Source organism: Ovis canadensis, chromosome 1 (assembly GCF_042477335.2).
Source record: "Ovis canadensis isolate MfBH-ARS-UI-01 breed Bighorn chromosome 1, ARS-UI_OviCan_v2, whole genome shotgun sequence".
In the NCBI taxonomy this organism is placed as follows: Eukaryota; Metazoa; Chordata; class Mammalia; order Artiodactyla; family Bovidae; genus Ovis; species Ovis canadensis.
This window is the reverse complement of record NC_091245.1, coordinates 220,680,843-220,704,109: the sequence shown is the minus strand read 5'-3', so window position 1 is coordinate 220,704,109 and position 23,267 is coordinate 220,680,843. Positions and strand designations below refer to the sequence as shown.

Genomic DNA, 23,267 nt, shown 5'->3' with positions numbered 1-23,267 from the left:
ACCTGGTTGATTCCTGTAGCAACTTTAGGTGCTTTCCAAAGATCAACTTATTAACATAACCTCAGGTGTGGCTGAAAGGAATTTCTTGTGAATATCAAAACATCTTTGTCATTCTTACCACTTAGGAAATTCCAAGGGTTTTAAGAGCTCTGTGGCAGGAAGAGGAAAGAAGACTAAATATATATTTCTAATTATAAATTACAATATCATACTTCCCTAATCCACCAAAACTACTTTCACCAATACATGGGATGACCGTGTAAATACTGTATAAACCAAAAACTTTTGAGAGTGAAAGGTAACATTAATAATTAGACTGGATGGTGCTCACTTTGGCAGCACATATATTAAAATTGGGACTTACAGAGATCAGCATGGCCCCTGCGCAAGGATGACATGCAAATTCATGAAGTGTTCCATAATTTTTGATGTATGGTGAAAACCAGCACAATATTGTAAAGCCTCCAATTAAAATTAATTAATTAAAAAATAATTACAATGGTTGGTAGAAACAAGCAGGGCCTGTCCTATACACAAACTAAAACTAATGACAACTGTCTAAATATTTTCACTTGGATGTTTCGCATCTCACTCAACATAAAAACACTGAATCATTGACATTCCTACAAAACCTATCCTTCCTCATAATATTAAAACTCATCTACATTCATCCCACTTGCTCAGGCAGAAACCTAAGAATCATGACCAATTCCCCCTTCCCTTCTCTCATATGCATGTCATAAAATCCCTATCACAGACCTATCTACAAAATATCATCTGAAAATATACAGTCCTCTCCTCCTCCATCTACTATCCAAGTCCTTCTCCCCTACTCATTATTCTCTAGCATAACACCCTCTTCATTTTCTTTACACTCTGCAATTAAATATTTATTAGTTTATTTGTCACTGTCTGTCTTCCCTAGTTTACTGCCTGGGACCCTGCAGTTTGGTCACCCAGTGCCTGGCATTCCTAGCACCTAGCATGATGATGACACATAGCAGATACTCAATAAATATTTATTGGATTAATGAAGACATGAATAAACAGATGCAAAAAAATAGGCAAATACCTGCAAAACACCTTCAAGTAATATTAGCATAAATAGTGTGAAATTCAAAATAATATAGCTGAGTCTTTGTGCCCTATTAAAAACTCAGCATTTGAATCTCTAAGACAAAGACCAACCAACCAATTAAGTGGGAAAAGGCAAGAAAGAAGACAAGAGGAGAAAAGCAGAGAGAACTGGTAAATTCAAACCATTCCCTCTACTTACTATGATAACTTTAAGGTCCATCCATGTTGCTGCAAAAAGCATTATTTCATTTTTCTTTATGGCTGAGTAGTAGACCATTGTATAAATGTACCGCATATTCTTTATTCATTCATCTATCAACAGACATTTAGTTTGCTTCCCTGTCTTGGTTATTGTAAATAGTGCTTCAGAACATTTGAGTGCATGCATCTTTTCAAATTATAGTTTTCCCCAGATCATATGCCTAGGAGATAGATTATAGGATCATATGGCAACTCTATTTTTATTGGGTTGGCCAGAAATTTCAATTAGGTTTTTCCCATAACAATAGCTTTTTAAGTTTAAAAAAAGAAACAGCCATCCCCTCTAGTTTTCTCCTTTGCCCTCCATATAACTCTGTTTTAATTCCATATCTTGTGCTAGCAGAGAAAATTACACTATTGAATATGTAAGAACAATTTTTGTGGAACACCATCCTGTCTGATAGAGAAGGGAAGATGTGTTGACTTGAACTTCAATGATTCAGAAGCAGTATCATCAACAGTACTCTTCTTCTTTAGACTCAGGTTGTTGTGATGAATGCCAACGGATGATTTGTTCTACACAGAAATTAGACGATCATCCAACAGCACGTATTACTTCTTTTTAAACATTAACTTTTGTTTTTTAACCTGTGCTGTGTCTTTGTTGCTGCGTGTGGATTTTCTCCATTTGAAGCGAGCATGGGCTGCTCTCTAGTTGCCGTGCTCAGGCTTCTCATTGTAGTCATAGTTGCCTAGTTCCCTAAATTAAAACTGAGCAAGACTCTGTGGGGCTCTGGAGTAGAGATCTGTTCTGTGTTCTCCATTTCTTGTCTGTAAGATATAGGCTTCATTCAGCCTCCTTGACCTTCCCTGAGTTCCAAAGGGTGGATTCAAACAATTGCTAATGAGGGAAGGGAGGGGATACAGAAATAGGAGAAACAATCAAAGGTTGGTACAGCCTCCAGACAGAGTCCTGGTTCCTACTCAAAGAAATGTGCATAACAATGTCTTTGAGCCCCCACCCAGGTGGAGGATGGTCACTTCAGACTAAACACAAGATTCCTGGAGCACAGCTCTGTGGCCTCACCACCAACCAACCAAAAAGGGTCACAAACCCTGCAACCCTCACACCAAATGTTGCCTTCTGTTTCCGAGGACCAGAGATGACCATCCTGTTAGGTCTCCTGTTTGGCCCTTGTCTATTTCATCTCTGAGAGGGGCCAACAGTTTCAAACTAAGTTGCTGTTACTACAAGGGTGGAAGCTGGTTTCAGATGTGGAACACCCCAACTTAGATCAGATCAGGCAGAGAGAGACTTCTGCTCTGCTAGGCAGGCCTATGCCCATGCACAGCAGGAATAAGTTATAGAAGAAAGAGACTCCGCCCCAAATCCCAAGGAGTATCTTGAATATGAAGTCTCTCAGTGGGGAATTGTTAGGGGAAGCACACTGATGGAAACCACCCACCCTGGCCAGGCACCATAGTAACCATTTGCATGAGTTGTTTTATGATAGGAGAGCCTGATAAGGAATACGGAACTAATAAGCCACCACTAACTGGAAGAGTCCAGGAAAAGTCGAAAGGAGACACCGCGTGTCCGTCCACTTCCCAGAATCCCTCTCGCTAGCACCCATCTTGGCTGAGCGATGCGTGCACCACCAGGAAAGACTCTGAATTAGAACGATTGGCCAAAGACCACCCGGAAACTAATCCCATCACCATAAAACCTGAGACTGCAAGCCACATGGCAGGGCAGTTCTCCTGGGTTCCCTTACTCTACTGCTCTCCGCCCCAGGTGCCCTTTCCCAATAAAATCTCTTGCTTTGTCAGCACATGTGTCTCCTCAGTTCAGTTCAGTTCAGTCGCACAGTCGTGTCTGACTCTTTGCAACCCCATGAATCGCAGTACACCAGGCCTCCCTGTCTATCACCAACTCCCGGAGTTCACTCAGACTCACGTCCATCGACTCAGTGATGCCTTCCAGCCATCTTATCCTCTGTCGTCCCCTTCTCCTCCTGCCCCCAATCCCTCCCAGCATCAGAATCTTTTCCAATGAGTCAGCTCTTCGCATGAGGTGGCCAAAGTACTGGAGTTTCAGCTTTAGCATCATTCCTTCCAAAGAACTCCCAGGGCTGATCTCCTTCGGACAATTTATTTCCGAGTGTTAGGCAAGAGCCCAGTTTCGGGCCCTGGAAGGGGTCCACCTTCCTGCAACAGTATCTTCTCTTGTTGCATGGCACTGGATCGAGAGCAGCAAGACTCAGATGTTGTGGCACACTGGCTTAGTGGCCTCGAAGCATGTGGAATCTTCCCAGACCAGGGATCGAACCTGTATCCCCTGCATTGGCAGGTGGACTTTTAACCACTGGACCACCAGGGAAGTCTTAAACATTAACTTTTAGGTAAAAATTAAAGTAGATGGATATCTGACTTCAGATATAACATTATTCAAAGGAACTTCTCTATAATAAACAACCAGCCAATAAAGGGAGAGCCTATTCTGAGAAAAGGAAGGAATGGGATTGTGAGATGGAAAAATTCAAGTTTTCATTACTGTATATCTCATTATTGAAAAGCTACACATCAACACACAAGACACACACATAGAAGAAAAGATTCTTTCTTCTCTTAGAATAAGCAGTCTAAGCATTCTTAGGAAGTTGGCTCCAACTTCCTCATCTTTGGGCCTATATCCCTGAATAGCATAAGTCTCTTGTCAAGATTGGTGCTGCCTCTGCATTCCAGCATCTGTGCCTCTGCTCTTTGATATTATAAATAATCACATGCCACATCCATGGTAGTGGTAGTTACAAAACATCCCTAACAGGAGAAAATCTACTTGCAAATATAGTATCTGAAAGTTGCAAGTCCTGTCTTTAGAAAGAGCAATGCCCTCATCACTAGGCATCCAGGCTGTGGGAGTTCCCAGTGGAAGAAGAACAGGCCCCAGAGATCTCCGAGGCAGGCCTCCTATGTCATGGAGAACATCTTCTTCTAGGACAGAAGCCACCTAGAACAGGAACACAGTTCCATTACTTGGCAAGATAGCAATCATACTGCAGTCATGCCAGTCCTCCTGTATCATTACACTGAGCTTAGTAGAAGCAACAAGAACCTTGACTCCAACTGACTTGAAGAAGAAAGTGATTTATCAGCTCATGTATTTGAAAAGTCCAGAAGCAGGGCAAGCTTTACAATACAGTCCATTAAGGACTCCACCTTTCTCTGTGTGTGTCTCTGGGTTCTGCTTTTCTTTATGTGTTGACTCTGTCCTCAGAATGGCTTCCCTCTTTGTTGCCAAGAGAAGCAACATCAGTTTCTTGCTTCTTCGTTCCCATCGGAAGAGACCCTTACTTCACTTAACCACTAAACTGAAGTGTGGGACTTGTATCAGCTGGACCATCCTAGAACCATCATGATGACAAGGGAGATGGGAATAGAACCGTTCCAGAAAGAGGCCAGGGTCAGTCTATCCCACCTGCAATGCATGGCTGCAGCTAAATGCATGAGTCAGGTCTGATGTAGGAATGGCATCACTGTCTCCTTATCCAGCCTCTGTACTAATGTTCTTTGTCCCTGTAACTTAGAACGTCAGGGCCGTCCAAGAAAGAGACACACTCTGTTCTTGGTTATTCTCTCTCTTTCTTTCCACTCTTTCCCTCTCTTTCTTTCTCTCATTCTCCGTATCATCGTGACCTTCTGCCTTATGAAAACTGATTGGCAGTGAAAGCAAAGTGGGAAAGGGGATGAGGAAAAGACAAAAAAAATATAATACGTCCTTCATTTTAGTAGAAGGACTCTAGAAAACTTCTAGACTTGAGAAATGAAAGATTAAATCTACACAGCTACCCAAAGTTTGAAACTGTGGTCCGAACTCATGCCCTACATTAGCAAAGTGTGTGGTGATCCAGAAAAAAATTTATTATGGAAACTTTAGACGAGAAAGCAAAATAGGTAGATTATTATACCAGTTTGGACAATTCTGCTTCAAACCAATTCTATTGCTTGTGTTAGTCATGCACTCTCAGTAATTAAGTAAATGAATAATCTAAAAATATGTCAAGAAGTTCCCTGGTGGCCTAGTGGTTATGATTCCAGGCTTTCACTGCCATGGCTCAGGTTCAATCAATGGTTAGGAAACTGAGACCCCACAAGCTGTGTGATATAGGCAAAAATAAAGCTCAACATTCAGAAACTGAAGATTATGGCATCTGGTTCCATCACTTCATGGGAAATAGATGGGGAAACAGTAGAAACAGTGTCAGACTTTATTTTGGGGGGCTCCAAACTCACTGCAGATGGTGACTGCAGCCATGAAATTAAAAGACGCTTACTCCTTGGAAGAAAAGTTATGACCAACCTAGATAGTGTATTCAAAAGCAGAGACATTACTTCGCTGACTAAGGTCCGTCTAGTCACAGCTATGGTTTTTCCTGTAGTCATATATGGATGTGAGAGTTGGACTATGAAGAAGGCTGAGAGCCGAAGAAGTGATGCTTTTGAACCGTGGTGTTGGAGAAGACTCTTGAGAGTCCCTTGGACTGCAAGGGGATCCAACCAGTCCATTCTGAAGGAGATCAACCTTGGGATTTTTTTGGAAGGAATGATGCTAAAGCTGAAGCTCCAGTACTTTGGCCACCTCATGCGAAGAGTTGACTCATTGGAAAAGACTCTGATGCTGGGAGGGATTGGGGGCAGGAGGAGAAGGGGACGACCGAGGATAAGATGGCTGGGTGGCACCACAGACTCGATGGACATGAGTCCGGGTGAACTCCAGGAGTTGGTGGTGGACAGGGAGGCCTGGCGTGCTGTGATTCATGGGGTCACAAAGAGTCGGACACAACTGAGCGACTGAACTGAACTGAACTAATTAGGGACTTCTCTGATTGTCCAATTGTTACGACTCCATAGGCAGAGGACATGGGTTCAATCCCTGATCGGGGAACTAAGATCCCACATGCAGTGCAGTGTGGCAAAAAGAATTAAAGAAAAAAATCAAAATATGGCAAATGTGCATAATAATTATTCACAATAGCAGGAAAATAGTTGAAATTAACTTAAATATACATCAGTAGATAAAACGTCATGTAGATTACAGTTCAACCTTTCAATGGAACATTAAGTAACAGTATTAAATAACAGTTCTGAAGGATCTGCAATATCAAAAAGCAATGCCTGTGATGGCTTTTCCACCAAGTACTAAAAAGCAGAATTTGAAAAATAATTCTTTAAAATTTACATGTCAGATATAATTATGTAAAGTATACAGTCAAAAAGAGAATAAAAAGAAATATACTGAATGGTACTTGAGTTTTACTGAAATACTGTTATCTAGTTCTCAATGTTTTTTGTGGATACTGTTACATGCATTTATAACTGAAAAAAAATTAGAAAGCATTATTACTTGGCAGAAATCTATTTAGCATTTGGCCTTTGTGCTGATAAAAGAGCAGTTACAATTGGTGGTCTGTGGTCTGTCCCAACAGCACTCATTCACTTACTCAACAGTTGCTGAGTAATTATTCACTACCTGCTGTGTACTAGACACCAAGGATATTTTAGTGAGGGAAATGACTTTCTCCCTGCCCCATCCCTACAGCCCAGTGAAGAAGACAGACAATAAGCAAATAATTTATTACAAATCAGGAAAACATGCTATGAAGGTAACCAACAAAATGTCATACAAGGAAGGGGAAGCTGCTTGAAAAGGGGGTCAGAGGCTTCCAAGGAATTAGTATCTAAATCGAGATGAGGATGAGAAGGTGCCCAAAATTCCAAGTGCAGGGACAGAGCAATGCAAGCAGAGGAACTATGGTGACTAAGAGCTTGGCAAGTCCTGGGAACTGAAAGGAGGAGGCCCTGGGGGGCTGGAGCACAGAAAAAGAGAGAAGAGGGGAGAAAATGAGGTGGAAAAGGCAAGGAGGGATCAGCTTATGCAAAACCTTGATAAAAATTTTGGATTTTATTCCAAGTGCAATGTGAAACTATTGAAGAGAAGAAACATAGTCTGGTTTGCATTTTAATAAGTTCACTCAGGCTGCTTTGTAAAGAATGATTTGGTGGTGACCATGGTGCGCTGCAGTTCATGGGGTTGCTAAGAGTTGGATGAGACTGAGCGACTTCACTTTCACTTTTCACCTTCATGCACTGGAGAAGGAAATGGCAACCCACTCCAGTGTTCTTGCCTGGAGAATCCCAGGGACTGCGGAGCCTGGTGGGCTGCCATCCATTGGGTCGCACAGAGATGGACACAACTGAACCGACTTAGCAGCAGCAGCAGGGGACGTGATAAGAAGCAGAGAACTAGTCAGAAGGTCTCTGTAGGAGAAACAGTGAACTGGATTAGGGTGGTGGTAATGGAATGAATTACTGCGTTGGCTGCAAGGGCACAGGAGGGCCTAGAGGAGCTATCCCACGTTGAAGGTCAGGAAGGGCGGTAGTGAGGAGATACCCTTCGTCCAAGGTAAGGAGCAGCGGCTGCACTTTGCTGGAGCAGCAGTGAACAGATACCCCACGCCCAAGGTAAGAGAAACCCAAGTAAGATGGTAGGTGTTGCAAGAGGGCATCAGAGGGCAGACACACTGAAACCATACTCACAGAAAACTAGTCAATCTAATCACACTAGGACCACAGCCTTGTCTAACTCAATGAAACCAAGCTATGCCTGCGGGGCAACCCAAGACGGGCAGGTCATGGTGGAGAGGTCTGACAGAATGTGGTCCACTGGAGAAGGGAATGGCAAACCACTTCAGTATTCTTGCCTTGAGAACCCCATGAACAGTATAAAAAGGCAAAATGATAGGATACTGAAAGAGGAACTCTCCAGGTCAGTAAGTGCCCAACACGCTACTGCAGATAAATGGAAAAATAACTCCAGAAAGAAAGAAGAGATGGAGCCAAAACAGAAGCAATACCCAGCTGTGGATGTGACTGGTGATAAAGATGCTGTAAAGAGCAATATTGCATAGGAACCTGGAATGTCAAGTCTATGAATCAAGGCAAATTGGAAGTGGTCAAACAACAGATGGCAAGAGTGAATGTCGACATTCTAGGAATCAGCGAACTAAAATGGACTGGAATGGGGTGAATTTAACTCACATGACAATTAAAGAGTCCAAAATGTGGTACTTGGATGCAATCTCAAAAACGACAGAATGATCTCTGTTCGTCTCCAAGGCAAACCATTCAGTAATCCAAGTCTAGGCCCCAACCAGTAACACTGAAGAAGCTGAAGTAGAACGGTTCTATGAAGACCTACAAGACCTTTTAGAACTAACACCCAAAAACTATGTCCTTTTCATTATAGGGGACTGGAATGCAAAAGTAGGAAGTCAAGAAACACCTGGAGTAACAGGCAAATTTGGCCTTGGAATGCGGAATGAAGGAGGGCAAAGACTAACAGAGTTTTGCCAACAAAATGCACTGGTCATAGCAAACACCCTCTTCCAACAACACAAGAGAAGACTCTACACATGGACATCACCAGATGGTCAACACCGAAATCAGATTCATTATATTCTTTGCAGCCAAAGATGGAAAAGCTCTATACAATCAACAAAAACAAGACCAGGAGCTGACTGTGGCTCAGATCATGAACTCCTTATTACCAAATTCAGACTTAAATTGAAGAAAGTAGGGAAAACTGCTAGACCATTCAGGTATGACCTAAATCAAATCCCTTATGATTATACAGTGGAAGTGAGAAATAGATTTAAGGGCCTAGATCTGATAGATAGAGTGCCGGATGAACTATGAAATGAGGTTTGTGACATTGTACAGGAGACAGGGATCAAGACCATCCCCATGGAAAAGAAATGCAAAAAACCAAAATGGCTGTCTCGGGAGGCCTTACAAATAGCTGAGAAAAGAAGAGAGGTGAAAAGCAAAGGAGAAAAGGAAAGATAAAAACATCTGAATGCAGAGTTCCAGAGAATAGCAAGAAGAGATAACAAAGCCTTCTTCAGCGATCAGTGCAAAGAAATAGAGGAAAAGAACAGAATGGGAAAGACTAGAGATCCCTTTAAGAAAATTAGAGATACCAAGGGGATATTTCATGCAAAGATGGGCTCGATAAAGGACAGAAATGGTATGGACCTAACAGAAGCAGAAGATATTAAGAAGAGGTGGCAAGAATACACAGAAGAACTGTACAAAAAAGAGCTTCATGACCCAGATAATCACGATGGTGTGATCACTCACCTAGAGCCAGACATCTTGGAATGTGAAGTCAAGTGGGCCTTAGAAAGCATCACTATGAACAAAGCTAGTGGAGGTGATGGAATGCCAGTTGAGCTGTTTCAAATCCTGAAAGATGATGCTGTGAAAGTGCTGCACTCAATATGCCAGCAAGTTTGGAAAACTCAGCGGTGGCCACAGCACTGGAAAAGGTCAGTTTTCATTCCAATTCCAAAGAAAGGCAATGCCAAAGAATGCTCAAACTACCACACAATTGCACTCATCTCACATGCTACTAAAGTAATGCTCAAAATTCTCCAAGCCAGGCTTCAGCAATACATGAACCATGAACTTCCTGATGTTCAAGCTGGTTTTGGAAAAGGCAGAGGAACCAGAGATCAAATTGCCAACATCCACTGGATCATGGAAAAAGCAAGAGAGTTCCAGAAAAACGTCCATTTCTGCTTTATTGAGTATGCCAAAGCCTTTGACTGTGTGGATTACAATGAACTGTGGAAAATTCTGAAAGAGATGGGAATACCAGACCACCTGACCTGCCTCTTGAGAAATCTGTATGCAGGTCAGGAAGCAACAGTTAGAACTGGACATGGAACAACAAACTGGTTCCAAATAGGAAAAGGAGTGCATCAAGGCTGTATATTGTCACCCTGCTTATTTAACTTATATGCAGAGTACATCATGAGAAACGCTGGACTGGAAGAAACACAAGCTGGAATCAAGATTGCCAGGAGAAATATCAATAACCTCAGATATGCAGATGACACCGCCATTATGGCAGAAAGTGAAGAGGAACTCAATAGCCTCTTGATGAAAGTGAAAATGGAGAGTGAAAAAGTTGGCTTAAAGCTCAACATTCAGAAAAGGAAGATCATGGCATCCGGTCCCATCACTTCATGGGAAATAGTTTGGAAAACAGTGGAAACAGTGTCAGACTTCATTTTGGGGGCTCCAAAATCAGTGCAGATGGTGATTGCAGCCATGAAATTAAGACGCTTACTCCTTGGAAGGAAAGGAAGGACCAACCTAGATAGCATATTCAAAAGCAGAGACATTACTTTGTCAACAAAGGTCCGTCTAGTCAAGGCTATGGTTTTTCCAGTGGTCATGGATGAGAGAGTTGGACTGTGAAGAAGGCTGAGCGCCAAAGAATTGATGCTTTTGAACTGTGGTGTTGGAGAAGACTCTTGAGAGTCACTTGGACTGCAAGGAGATCCAACTGGTCCATTCTGAAGGAGATCAGCCTTGGGATTTCTTTGGAAGGAATGATGCTAAAGCTGAAACTCCAGTACTTTGGCCACCTCATGTGAAGAGTTGACTCATTGGAAAAGACTCTGATGCTGGGAGGGATTGGGGGCAGGAGAAGAAGGGGACTACAGAGGATGAGATGGCTGGATGGCATCACTGACTGGATGGACATGAGTCTGAGTGAACTCCAGGAGTTGGTGATGGACAGGGAGGCCTGGCGTGCTACGATTCATGGCTTCACAAAGAGTTGGACTTGACTGAGTGACTGAACTGAATGGAATGAATTAGAGATAGACCAGAAGATATGGTGACGTGAGGGGAGAATGAGTCAGGGTTGAGGCCCAGATTATTGGTTTGAGCAATTGAGTGTACAGCAATGGCACTTACAGAGATGGGGAAAGTGAGTAAGAATTAGGGAAATAAAATGAAGAATTTAGTCAAACTTAGATAACACTGTGGGAACTCCCTGGTGGTCCAATGAGTAAGATTCCTCTTTCTTAATGCAAGAGGCATGGGTATAATCTCTGGTTGGTGAACTAAGGTCCTACATGCCATGTGGCATGGCAAAAAAAAAAAAAAGATGCAATATATTACCTGTTTACATAATCTTACCCTCCAGGAAGAACTTTGAGGAGGGGAATATGTTTCTCACCTTTGAAGTCTCAACAATGCAACATGTTACAGACAAAGTATTTAGTAAGTGTGAAATGAATGTCACAGTTTTGCAAATATTTCATTCCTTTCAGAGTAATAAAATTCTACTTATTGTGAAAAGCCTGATTTTAGACAGTTGCCCTTACCAAGGCAGACAAGGAAAAAGTGGTTGACCATTAATTATTCTTTAATTGAAGAAGAAAAAGTTTAAGATGCTTATTTTTGTAATTCTTTGTTTGTTTAGTTTTCTGTAGTTAAACTAAAATGGGAGTTAAAAGCTTTAGTGTGTATGTTTAAATTCTTGGGCCTGCTACTGACCTTCTTCAAGTGAGTTTTACCTCCCAGTGTTTTAGTTTTCTCCATTTGCAAAAGGGAGATAATGGTAGTTGCCTTATCTCACAAGGATGTCATGAAAATAAGTCAGATAAATTGCTTTGCCCTCCTTAGAGAGGGGCTCTAGAAAGTAAGCATTATTACATATGATGATGAATACCCACAACTTCAAAGATATTTTTAAATTGCCCCCCAAGTCTTTGAACATGTTAAGCCTATGAATAGCACTGTGTTAGGTGTTTATACATTTCTGGCAAGCTTTCACCTCTTGTTAAAGCAGTAAATGGTCTTTGAACAAATGTATTTCTCATTCTTTGATAACTGTGCTTCCTTGTTTGTACACTTGAAAGATGATTATCATCTGGCATACGAGGTCAAGTTGAACTTGGTGCCATTGCAGTTCAATTGCAGCTTTAATTGAGTTTTTCTCCCAAAGTTGAAAATAAGTCAATGGTTCACTTTAGTAAGCTACTTACATTTTAAATAATTATGAGATGAATTCAACAATTTTCTGCAAATGATATGTACAAATAATGCTTTTCATTTTAGCTATAATATCCTCACTCAAAACTTGATATAAAAATTCAGTATTTTTATTTCTTCATTTGCTGTATTTTTTTTTCTGATGGGTTCTCCTAAAATTGGTTTTAATAGCTATAATTATTCTTTTAACATTTCTAACATAGACAGCCATGATGCACACATAAATATCATCAAAGTAAAGACCTACAGCCCTCAAGACAAAACATAGGATAGCAAACATCTTCTAGAATCACCTTTTTCTTTTCTTTTCTTTTCTTTGTTTTTGTTGGTCATGCAGCATGCAGGATCTTACTTCCCCCTGTTCAATCAGGGATTGAACCCATTCCCCTTGCAGTGGAAACATGGAGTGATAACCATTGGACCACCAGGAAAGTCCCTAGAACAGTATGTCTTATTACTGTTCATAATCAGTTTGTAATTACAAGCTCATAATCAGTGTGATATAAAAAACCTGACATTAGCACTTCCAACCTTATCCATACATCCTTTACCTGTATACTCAACACAAATCAAAACCACTTTCTGCTGGAGTGGACACAATGCTCTCAAAAGAGTGCTATAAAATCATTCTTTGCAAACTATGAGAATAAGACCTGTCTCTCCTCTTAAGTAAAACCATTTAAGTTAAGTCTTAGTATATCCATTTGATAAATGTCGAGTCTGCAGTTAAATGACTTATACTAGATTCTTTCCACCAGGTTAGAACCCAGGCTTAAAGTGTTTGAGTATTTCTTCCTGTTTCCTTCTTCTCTTGGGGAAGAAATGAGAATTTGAAGATAATGCTACTGAAAAAGTTTCATGTGCCTGATGCCGAGTGAGATCAAATAAACCAAAATGTCAGAGTTTGGAGCAGAGAAAGGTTTACTACAAGGCTAAGCAGAGAATGGGTGACTTGCACTCAAAAACCTCAAACTCCCCGATGGTTATGGGGGGAAAGTTTTTATAGGACAAATTTGGGGTGAGGGCTGCAAGGTGTATAACTTTCTTCTGATTGGTTGGTGAGGTAACAGGGCAGTACTCCAGGCATCTTGTGGTGAGCCTGAAGTCTCCACCCTCCACCTGGGTGGGGGACTTAGTTCTGCAGAAGAATCTAAAGATATTGTTAGAAATATTCCTCGAGGACCCTGCCCCATGGCTACAGATCTCTGCCTCCTGGCTAAACTATTGTTTCTTGACTGCCCCTCCAATGTTTCCGCATTCCCTCTCCTCCCTGATTAGCCCTGTGAAGCTCAGGGAAGGTCACAGAGGCTGAATGAAGCCCATTTCCTACAAGTTAAAAAAGGGCGAGCCAGAGAGTTGTTGTTCCTGGGAGTCCCAAAGGGTTCTACTCAGTTTCAATACTGGACACTTTGATGACTTTCTAAGAAGGGAGATCTAAACCAAGGTGGAGAAGGGTATGGGGGGAAATGGCCTCAACCTCACCAAGAGATGGTAGAAGCCTCCTCACACCCCACCAGGATCTGACCAATGGACACTGAAGGACAGGCCTCTCCCTCAGGCTGATTCACGAAACAAATGTCCTAGGTGTCCTAGGTCCTAAAAGTGGGGAAGGAGTTCCAATTATATTTTCACAATGTTATTAAGGTTTTATTTTGAAATTTCTGTCTTTAGTGATATTTCGGGGGCCTATAAAAGTTGCCATGAGCATAGCCTCCTCTCAAATACAATTATCTTGCATAGGCCTTTAACTGGTGGGATGGCCCAAACTGCCCTACTTCTGGGAAAATCACTCCTAACTTCTGGTATTGTTGTAAGCCATGCATTCCAGGAAACAAACTTACTCAGAAGGACAATGCAGATAGTGGAGTGCAGTTTATTACACCTGTGGGCTCAAGGCAGTCTCCTCTTAGCCAAGGACCCCAACCAGTTTTTGTGAAAACCTTATATACCCTAAGTGTACATGCACAAATCCACCTCCCCAAACTCCCTGACAATAAAAGTTAACCCGTGATTCACATGTCTTAAGCCTAGGTAGTTAACAGTGGACAATTATCAATAGGCCTGTGGTCATACCCCAACAAGCATAATAGAATGTATGATTCTATTCCATTACACAGATAATTAGGGTATTCTTTTAGCAATGGAGAGCCCTGGGGCTCTCCCTTCCCAGGGCCTGGTTTTCCAGTTGGTATGTCATTTCCATAGATACTGGGCATATAGCTCAAAGTCCACACACAGTCCGGCCCAAGATGGAGTCCTGCTTTCAAGATAGAGCCTTTTCTGTTTTCTCCTTTGGTATTGAATTTACTTAGGCCAAAGGTCACAGATAAGTAGGTACAGTGGGCCAGATGTTTCCTCCAAATGTTTTTGAGTGGTCCATTGCAATGACTTCTGACACCAACATCCAAGTTAGGCCAAATTTCACAGGTTAAGGGCACAGTTCTCCATAAGGCTGCCCTTAGTGATATAAGGGGTGATACAGGGGTTCCCCAAGCCATCCTCACTTCTGACGAGCTGGCTGCAATTCAGTTGACTACTCCTCAGGTTAGATAATTCATTAGAGTGACTCATAGAACTCAGAAAAGTGCTATACTTACGATTTCAGTTTTATTATAGAAAAAAGATTCAAATCCAAACCAAAGAGAGCGATGTGTATGGTGAAGTCTGGGAGGGTCCCCAAAGTGAAGCTTCCTCACCCAAGCTTCAAAATGTCCAGAGTATTTATTGGGACTTCATTATGTCAGCATGACCAGTTGAGTCATTGGTCAGTCTCTAACCCCACTACTCTCTTGAGAGGTCTGGCTGATGAGGACATGTTTGGGATTGCTGGTATAACCAGCGTCCATGCTAGGTCATCCCATAAGCTATCAGGTGTGGTCTAAGGGGCCCACCATGAATAAGAAAGGCATTCCTAGGAAATCCCAAGGATATAGGAGCTACTTCTCAGGATTCAGGAATAAAAGCCATCCAAATTCTTTATTGGGGCTTTCCCAACGGCTCAGATGTAAAGAATCTGCTTGCCAATGCAGGAGACTCAGGTTCCATCTCTGGGTGGGAAGATCTCCTAGAGAAGGGAATGGCAACTCACTCCAGTATTTGGATAGAGGAACCTGGCAGGCTATAGTCTATGGGGTAGCAAAGAGGCTGATACAACTTAGCAGATTAACAATAACAACAACAAATTGTTTATTACACAACCATACTGAAATGGAGCAGGACCCTATGGTCCTTCCCCCCACTACCCACCCCCCCATGTCTTCTGCTTGCCTTTTGTCTGTGGAAAACTATAGTCAAAAAATAAGTTTATTCAGAGAGTGAAAAATGCACAAAACAGAGAAAGAAGACCAAGTAATAATAATGTAGTCATTAGGCATAGTCAAGGGCCTTTAGTTCTTTCTCAAGGGCTATAAATAATATTCTGAGCTATATCTTGTGAGCTGTCTTATAGATAGCAAAACACCAGGTGGAGAAGTTAACTACAAGATGACCAGACTGTACCCACGACATGAGCTGCCACAATTCTGAGAACTGGCTTCAAAGAAACGGGAACAAATGGATCCTGGAACTGAAGATATTAACTGTACCTAAAACAACCAAGATTACTCTGGTCAGACCACCGATGGCCAATTTGAAGATGACTGTCAGAGCTGACTGTTCTGTTTTTGCAGGTAGCCCCTTCCGTCTTATGCCTTCCCTGCCTTCCTCCCCAGTTGCCAGCATATGAAATAAAGCAAATTTTCCTTTCCACCAACCTGCCTGTTTATGAGTTTTTGAGTAGTGAGCAGCTGGACCCCACACTCTTTCAGTAGCAATATTTAAATTTTATTTTAAATTAGCTATCAACATTTTGAAATCAGTCTTCACATAAATATCTCTACTTTTTGTCTCCCCCTGAAATATTTGCAATTTGGGGACTCCATTCCCACAAGGCCACCTCCCCTTTAAAAGGGATAGTTTCCCCACTATATCCACAGTCTATTTTCTTAACCTTGATGTGATTCATTCCTTTTGTTTCCTTCTGGGGCACTGCAGAGATTCAAATTGCGAACCTTGGCCTAAGTCTTGGATATTTTTGCTGTTTTTAACTTCCATCACACATTATTACCTTAAAAGAATAAATGGGGAAGGAATGGCAATTACCTTTTGTCCTTTCATTCTCATCTGAATTTAAAACCACTTTTTCTGTACACTTTGTGTGAGTGTGGGTGCAGGTATCTTCTGTTTGTCTCTTATATCTTGAGCCAGGGCAATGTGATCGAGAAGGCAATGGCACCCCACTCCAATACTGTTGCCTGGAAAATCCCATGGACAGGGGAGCCTGGTAGGCTGCAGTCCATGGGGTCTCGAACAGTCGGACACAACTGAGTGACTTCACTTTCACTTTTCACTTTCATGCATTGGAGAAGGAAATGGCAACCCACTCCAGTGTTCTTGCCTGGAGAATCCCAGGGACGGGGGAGCCTGGTGGGCTGCCGTCTATGGGGTCGCACAGAGTCGGACACGACTGAAGTGACTTAGCAGCAGCAGCAGGCCAATGTGAAATTTTTGACTGCAGAACCAGGACAAACTAAATTAAAACTCATGACATCCTCAAATAAAAAACTATACTATACTACTAAGTTGCTTCAGTCGTATGTGACCCCATGGACAGCAGCCCACCAGACTCCTCCATCCACAGGACTCTCCAGGCAAGAACACTGGAATGGGTTGCCATTTCTTGCTTCTGCATCATACCTAGTAAGGCTAAATGTCATTTGGGAAATCTTTTTAGTTATGTGTGTATGACAAATTGCCATGTAAATGATTATTACTGTGGATAATGGTTAAAACATTTGAAAAACAGACATAAAACATACCTGTAATATAAATTCCATGCTATCAGAAGTTCCTATCCCTTTTAAACACTTTAATTTTATACCAGGTAGGAATGAAATCTACAACAGAGGTAGTCAATGGCCTGCCATTGCTATGATTAATAATATGCATTTGGTGGCCTAATCTTCAGGAATTATCAGTATATTCTGTAACATATATTTGTCATATCTGTCATTCACTATTAAAATCAGACATTTTTCAGCTTTCATTGAGACTTTTTTTAAGACTAAGGAAACAAAATACAAATATTTTGCTTACTTTTCCAAGTAGCTAACAAAGGGGCAAAACTCAAAATTTTCAAACTATAGCCAACCTTAGAAAGAAGACTCTCTTTCTAAAGACAAAACAAAACCCATGTTTCTCAGTAATTTTAAATTCTCACATTCCCCTTTATAACTTGAAATTCATCATAAGTAATTAAAACTAAGCTCACAGGTAAGTAATCTTTAAGGATGTTATTTCAAGTCAGAAAACGATGGTGGGGCTAACACTAATAATCTTTGCCGGCAAGCCAATGAAGCATTAAGGTGGCACATAGTAAATACAACACTGGACTTGAACAGTTCAAGGGGCTAGTTGCTGGTCCCAACTCAGCAAAAAATAAACTTAGATAAGGGAGTTTCTCCATCTGGTGAAGGGACTAAAATCTTGTAGGAATAAGAAGTCATACTTGTTATAATTATTATCTACAAAACACTGCCATGTAAATTCTCTCATTGGATAACAAACGGTCATACTACTGAGAATTATCCTTTGGAATGTTTATAAGACATTTGTCAAGGAAAGGATTTCAAGTATAAGAACAAGAAAATAGCTGTAGTATTTTTTGAACTGTACTTATTAAATCACTACTTTCCTTTTTAAAAATGAGGGGCCTATTATACAGAGCGATGTAAGTCAGAAAGAGAAAGATAAATATCATATACTAATGCATATATACAGAATCTAGAAAAATGGTACTGAAGAATTTATTTGAAGGGCAGCAGTGGAGAAACAGACATAGAGAACAGACTTATGGACATGGGTAGAGGGGAGGAGAGGGTGAGATGCATGGAAAGAGTAACATGGAAACTTACATTACCATATGTAAAATAGATACCTAATGGGAATTTGCTGTATGTCTCAGGAAACTCAAACAGGAGCTCTGTATCAACCTAGAAGGGTGGGGTGGGGGAGATGGGACCGAGGTTCAAAAGGGAGGGGATATATGTATACCTATGGCCAATTTATGCTGAGGTTTGACAGAAAACAAAAAATTTGGTAAAGCAATTACCTTCAATTAAAAAGTAAAAAATTTTTTGAAAGAAAATAAAAAGAAGAGAGAGAGGGACTTCCCTAACTGTTCAGTGGTTAAGACTCTGCACTTCCACTGCAGGGGCATGGGTTAGGGGAACCCCACTGATTTACAGAGCAGCCAAACAGAAAAAAAAAAAAAAAGAGAGAGAGAGAGAAAGAGCCTCTCCAGCAGGAGGCTCATTACAGACCAGCCTCCACCACAGATTTTGTAAATGTGGAGAAGCAAAAGTACCACTAGATGGAGCAGGAACAAAAGACATCTATTTATTTATAGTTTAAGGAACACTGGCAGTCTTCAAAAGCGATCTTAAGAGATCCCTTTCTGAGTAAATGCAAGCTTAGTAAAGCTAGCTGAGTTACCTCAAAAACCTAGAAAAATCTTTAGCAAAATCAGAACTAGAACCTTATTCACTAATTTACTCCATGTTCTTTCCACAAAGCCATGCTGATGGGAAGATTCTTTTTCCTTCTTACACAGAGAACATTCCCAACAACGGTGCAGTTTTTTCCACATTTCTTAACTGAAGGATAAGAATTGTATTGGACAACACTGATTGGACAATACTTCAGGCAACAAGATGAAATGCTAGACACGTTCGTAAATACATATACTCCCATGGTCCTCCCGATCTATCTTCCAGGGTCAAGATCCCAACAGGGTATCACACTGATTGCCTTTGTAATTCAGGCTGCCTGCTACTCTCTCTCCCAGCAACTGCTACCAGAATAGCTGTCTTAAGAGAGTGAAGGCCTCCAGTCAAAATGGCCCTCATTAAAGTCTACAAACAAAAGCTGGAGAGGATGTGGAGAAAAGGGAACCCTCTTGCACTGTTGGTGGGAATGTAAATTGATACCATCACTATGGAGAACAGTATGGAAATTCCTTGTGAAATGGGGAATAAAACTACCATATGACCCAGCAATCCCACTACTGGGCATATACCCTGAGAAAACCACAATTCAAAAGAGACACATGTACCCCAATGTTCATTGCAGCAGTATTTGCAATAGCCGGGACATAGAAGAAACCTAAATGTCCAGATGAATGGATAAAGATGTGGTATATATATATATGTGTGTGTGTGTGGAATGTTACTCAGTCATAAAAAGGAACAAAATTGAGTCATTTGTAGTGATGTGGATGAACCTAGAGTCTGTCAGAGTGAAGTTAAGTCAGAAAGCGGAAAACAAATGTCATATATTAACATATGTATGATATCCAGAAAAATGGTACTGAACCTATTTGCAGGGTAGGAATCCAGACGGAGTGGGGGGTGCAAACTGAGAGAGCAGCAGTGATATACACACACTACCGTGTATAAAACATTAATAGGTAGCTAGTGGGAAGCTGCTGAATAGCACGGAGAGCTCAGCTTGGTGCTTTGTGGTGACCTAGATGGGTGGCATGTGGGGAGCTGGGGGAGGTTCAATAGAGCGGGACTGATATATACATATGGCTGATTCACTTCTCCTGGACAGCAGAAACCACTACAACACTAAAGCAATTACTCGCCAATTAAAATGTTTTCATTCTTATAGAAGAAAGTGAAGGCATTGACTTCAGATGAATCCTCACAGAACTTGAAAGTTAGGTTTTATGAAAGGAGGGCAGAATGACTTGTTGGTTGTTTCCTAATTGGCCTTTTTTTCCTTCCCTTTTGGCAAAGAAACCTAATTCTTGCGGATGGGGGCATAGATTTCTTCTTAAATTCCTATCGCCCCCTTAATACTTTGCATCCAAAGATGGAGACAAAGATGAAAAGCGACGACCATTAAAGGACATGACTTCCACTGTTTTGAGAACACACTAGATCTTCCTGTTAATAAATACGAATTAATGATCTCACACACAGAAAAAATCACCGCTGTTCCAAATCCCAGGACTGATCAGGATCAATTTCGACAGAGGCAAAAACCTGGACAAAATCTGCAGAGCAGGAACTAGGTTGAGATACACTGATAAAGGGCAATAAAACCAAAGGAGGGGAGGAGGAAAAAGCCCTATAAGATAGCCGACTACTCGGCTCATTGCCCATTCATTTGGACGGATTTTGGAGCTGCCTCCACTTGTCCTTCTGACAGTCTATTTGCACGCTCTCCGGTCTAATCTGCAAAATTCGAGGTTCACTGATAGCAGGGGAAAACAGACGCACACAGACGGACCCCCTCCATTCAAGGAGAAAACAGATCCCTCCGCTACCCTTCCCCTTCCCGCCCTCCGCAGTCCCTCAGGCTGCAGGTGTCTGAGCCGAGTCCCGGGTGCAAGTCCCACAGCTCAGGGAAGCGCACCGCGCGCGGGGACCCCGCTCCGTTCCTTTCCCTGCGGTTACAGCCATGCCTCGGCCCACCGAGCGACCCGCGGCTGACAGAGCCCAACTCTTCACGGCGGCAATGGGCACCTCCAGAGAAGCACCCGGCCGACCGCGGCCTCAGGCGGGGCACTGGGGCTGGGCGAGCGGGCCACCGCAGGTTCCCGGGAGAGGTGAGCGAGCCAGCGGCTGACATTTTTTGTTTGTTCCAGACTGGATGGTGGATGGCGGTAGGCCGATGCTTTTTCGCCCGCTGAAAGTCAGCGAGAAAAACAGCGCGCGGTAACCAAAAGCACAGCACCTACGCCTGTCTCAATTAGGGTTAGATGAGAAATGGCTGCCACCAACCCGGAGCCCACCCTCCGCATCCCGCCGCGCCGCCGGCTGCGTCTCCTTATGAATGCAGCAGCCGGCGCCTACGCGGATTGGCTGAGCCTGTCCACCGCGGTTCTCGCGATAACCGGTCTCGCAATTTTTTTTTTTTCCGAAGTTCTGTTTCCGGTCAAAAGGATAGTCGCCGCCCCACCCCACGTTTCTTATCTGCAGATTTGAATCTTTATTTCGGACGTATGACCTTGTGACTTGAAAATTAACTTGAGTGCTTCTGAGCGCTGTTTTCCACCTCCCACCAGGTACGGCGCACGATATCATCTTAAACAAATACAGTTCTTAGAAAAAATGTAGGGCCAATACAGTGATGCTCAGTTCTGATCATCACATTTGATGGAGAACTTTAATAGATTCCCTAGCAGTACCGACTAAACCAGAATCTTGGTTCGGCTCGTTGGGCTGCCTCTGAGATCCTACCTGTTCCCTCCTCCTTAGACTGTCCTCTCAACTTTTTGAGCAGAGGATGTTTTTATTACATATAACTAACTACTTCATTCTTGATCTTAACATTAAGAACTGAATCTCCCTTTTATTAGGAAATAAAGGCTTTTCAATCATGGACTTTGCTTTAATGTGTCATGATCACATTAAGAAAGAACAACGCGCCATAAATTGTAGCAGGTTTTCATATTCGCTGGTATGATGCTGTTTTTCATATAATTGGCTGATCTTAAAAGTTTAACTTTTCAATTGGGTAAACTCCATGGAGCTGCCGCTATTGGCATCTCTATATGAGAGAAAAGTAAAATGTCATGGGGATTTGATTTGATACGGGAACAACAAAAACTACCAAACGAAAAATTTCACATTTCCCTTCCCTAGATTTCCTGAAAAGGATCATCCATAATCCTAAGAGGCTGGAGTCTATTCCAGGCTAGTTGTTGGGTTAACTGCCTAAGAAGCCACAGTTAAATTAGTTAAGTTAGTTAACCCAGTAAGCTACTTTGGGAATCAGTTTAAATTTTTATCTCTTAATCTCTTTAAATCTCAGCTTCTTAATTTGTAAATGGGAATACTACTTGTCTTGCCCATCTCTCTGAGCTGTTGAAGTTTAAATTTAGGTAATGTGTTGGCTGAGATTTCTTATAGGAAAAAAGCACTTTAAGAACTCTGAAATGAGGGGGTTGGGATCATTCTCTCTACAGTGCTTGTGGATCTAGTTGAGTACCTCACGAAATGTTCAAAAACTGCTCTCAGATAATCATTTTCTACACCATATGCAATCTAGTAGTTTGGCTTACAGTCACTATTAATTAAATGGGAAACATGTCAAAAAATGAAATGCGCCTCTTCACAAATGTTTCTTTCAGGCCAAACTGAATTACTTCCTGCTGCTTGTACATACCATCATTTGTACACTTTGGAACCTTTGCCCTAATATTCCTAATGTGTGCTTTTCGTCAGTTCTCTATATCTGCATACCTACCACAGAAGTCATGAGGGAAGGGGACAGAGATGAAGAAGAGAAAGCCCACAACTCGTCTTCTAAGAATGTATCTAGTAAGGGAGAAAGACAAGCAAACCAAAAGAAAAGCCTGCATAAATTGTGATCAATAAAAGTTCAAGTAATATCATGTGTGCTGAAGGACACAATTGATTTTTGACTCTGCAGAGGAATTAGCATGAACTGGATCTATAAATTGTCTAATTCTATAAGCAAAGTAACATTTTGAAAGTGCTTATAGAATCATTATCTCACTTGTATTTCATAAGGACCATGTGAAACAGATAGGGATTAGGATTAGCAACCCCACTTACCAATGAGGAAATTGATATTCAAAATGTTTAAACAATTTGTTGAAATGCAGCTGGTAGGCTGGCAGGGCCTGGACCTGAATCCACATATATTGCCCCTAAATTCGGAGGGAGGGCAATCTATTAGATTTAAATTCCAGCTTCAACTTCAGCCCCAAAGCCAAATCTATCAGAAAGTCTTCCTGAGCACTCAAGGTGTTTTCCCTCCTATGAAACCCCATTTCACATTTCTCTTAAGACACTAACCCACTTTGCATCTTATTGTAGTAGGTATGAATTTCATCTCTTACACTGAACTGCAGGATTCCACAGGATACAATCTGACTCCTGATTTAGCACTTACTGCACTTAAAACAGTGCTTTGCACAGGGCAGATAATACACTCTGTGTCATGTTAACACTGCCAACATTCTCTCAGCCATCTTGGTCATTTCAGACCCTTCTTTCCCCTTC

The 23,267-nt window shown here is 41.8% G+C and overlaps 1 non-coding gene across 1 annotated transcript; it reads left to right on the top strand.

Annotated features, from left to right (window-relative positions):
• The first annotated feature begins 323 nt into the window (after nt 1-323).
• Nucleotides 324-426, top strand: LOC138431483 (U6 spliceosomal RNA). Its single transcript, XR_011253704.1, has one exon. It is a non-coding gene; the product is annotated as a U6 spliceosomal RNA (small nuclear RNA).
• Nucleotides 427-23,267: the final 22,841 nt, after the last annotated feature.